At 46.6% G+C, this 2,500-nt stretch overlaps 1 protein-coding gene across 1 annotated transcript in view; it reads left to right on the forward strand.

The window, feature by feature from the left end:
* LOC128668801 (GATA zinc finger domain-containing protein 14-like) overlaps window positions 1–2,500 on the forward strand; it is a gene marked incomplete at both ends in the record, with an annotated part of 6,751 nt that overhangs the window by 2,369 nt on the left and 1,882 nt on the right. The gene's annotated exons all lie outside the window — the stretch shown is intronic.

Genomic DNA, 2,500 nt, shown 5'->3' on the forward strand with positions numbered 1-2,500 from the left:
TGTCACAACAACATCTCCGAGACTATGCCTCTCATCTCCGGCGAACACGGAGATCACTGTTAATGAACAGACGATTATCTCATCGTCTGTCTTTTCCAGCACAGTTACATCAAGAGAGACGCCGTTCTTCTGAAGACGCTGACAATGATTTTGAAAGGCGACAAGTATGTATCTCAAAGAAGATACACTACCCAAAACAGCTACTTGACACGGTAAACCAAGAACTATCTGCCCGGATTCAGGAAGACTCTATTTTGCTCACCATCAATCAAGCTGTCTATGATGCTGCTTCCTCACTCTTACCTCCAGCGAGGAGAAATATTTCTTCTCCTGAGGCAAAGATGAGAGGGCGCATTGGGCAGCTGTCACTAAAGATTGATGATCTCCGGAAACATGTCTCCCGCATTCAGTGTGTGATTGAGTATGTAAATGCACGTAAAGCATTTACATCCAAAGTCCGCCGCATTGCGGCTGGACTACGCTATCAGCATCACACACTGAATAAGGAGAATCTTCTTAATGTCAAAGAAGGTTCCCTTAACAGGTTGCGGGCTCTAGTGGCTGCTAAAAAGTCACTAGAGAAAAAGCTGAAGCGGCTTACCGATAACTCTTTGTTTCGGTTAAGTCCTTCACGCTTTCTGACACCTAAGACATCTGTTTCTGGCGATTCCCCATCCATCGAGCAAGTAGAAGCTTTCTGGTCCGAGTTGTATGGTGATCAACCGAACGTGAATCGTGACACTCCAGCTCTCAACGACTTCGAAGCATTTTGTCGACAACATCGCAACGACAATGCCGATGAAGAGAGCCCCGAAGTCAGCGTGGAAGAAGTTCGTTCAGCTCTGAACAATGGTAAGAACTGGGCTGCTCCGGGTCCAGATGGCATTAACCTATTTTGGTGGAAGAAATTAACTTCTACCCATAGTCATCTGGCCCGGATTTTTACAGCGTTCATCAGAGGTAATGAACCAATTCCATGCTGGCTTGTAGAAGGGCGAACCGTGCTCATCCCAAAGAAAGGAGACTTGTCTGACCCGAAAAACTACAGGCCTATCACCTGTTTGAATGCGGTTTATAAGATTTTCACCAAAATCTTGAATAATCGCATTCTGCAGGAGATAGACCCTGTATGGCAGCAGATATACGAACAACGTGGCAGTAAAAGAGGCCTGTCAGGTTGCAAAGAGATTCTGTTAGTGGATCGTTGTGTCATTCAAGACGCGATCTGCTATCAGCGCAACCTGTCAATGGCCTGGATTGACGACCGCAAGGCATTTGACTCAACATCTCATGAGCTTATTCTCTTTTTGCTCAAATGCCTTGGGGTCAATCGCGATACAGTGGGATGCATTCGGCGTACGATGCAGCTTTGGCGAACACGGTTCCACATTTCATGTGGCAACGACAAACGTGTAACCGAAGCTGTACAGTACAAACGAGGAGTCTTTCAGGGAGATTCTCTGAGCCCTCTGCTGTTTTGTATCTCACTGCTGCCAATATCTGTTGCGCTACGCCGCACCCGTGGATACTCAGTGGGTCCATCAAATGATCGAAAGTATTCGATCACCCACTTACTCTACATGGATGATCTGAAGGTGTATGCTTCTGATGAAGAACACCTTCAGACAGCCTTAAATATTGTAGGGGAGTATACCCGGGATGTTGGCATGGCTTTTGGGTTGGACAAGTGCGCGGTCGTTAATCTGGTGAAGGGTAAGTGTTCTGATGTGCGTGAGGATATCGAGTTAGTAGATGGGAGCGTCATTGACCATCTTGACGCCGGAGAGTCGTACAAATATCTAGGGATTGACGGGAGTCCTATGCAGGACGCCTCGAAAATCAAAACGACTCTCTGCAGCGAGTATGTGCGGAGACTCCGGAAAATCTGGTCATCAGAACTTTCCGGGAAAAACAAAGTCTCTGCAACAAACATGCTTGCTGTCCCGGTACTCCTCTACTCTTTCGGTGTTCTGAAATGGGCCCGAAAAGAACTCAGAGATCTCGATATCAAGACACGCAAAGTCATGAATATGAATCGGAGCATGCACCCTAAATCCTCCATCACCAGATTATACCTTTCCCGGCACATCGGAGGGAGAGGTTTACAGAGCTTGGAGTGTCTACACGATCGTTTGGTTTTGGGTATAACATACGAGGTTGTCAATTTCACTGCAGATGAAAACGACTTCCTTATGCAAATTGTTCATAGTCATGAGAATAGGCATAAGGGAACGTTTTTATATAAGGCAGCAATCTACGCGGCAAAATCCCTCGGTCTTGGAAGAGTAAACCCTCTTATCGAACTCCCTAAGGAGGAATTTAAGAGGGTCATCAGCAATGCTGAGCAACAAAAACTGCTCAGCACACATATGGACAAGTCCATGCACAGCGTGTTCTTTAAACACGTGCGTGAACATGGCTTGTCCGAGCAGCTGACGTTTTCCTTCCTCAGGTCAGCTGGCCTGATGTCTGAGACCGAAGGATATATTTTTGCCTGCCA

This window comes from Microplitis demolitor, chromosome 10 (assembly GCF_026212275.2).
Source record: "Microplitis demolitor isolate Queensland-Clemson2020A chromosome 10, iyMicDemo2.1a, whole genome shotgun sequence".
In the NCBI taxonomy this organism is placed as follows: domain Eukaryota; kingdom Metazoa; phylum Arthropoda; class Insecta; order Hymenoptera; family Braconidae; genus Microplitis; species Microplitis demolitor.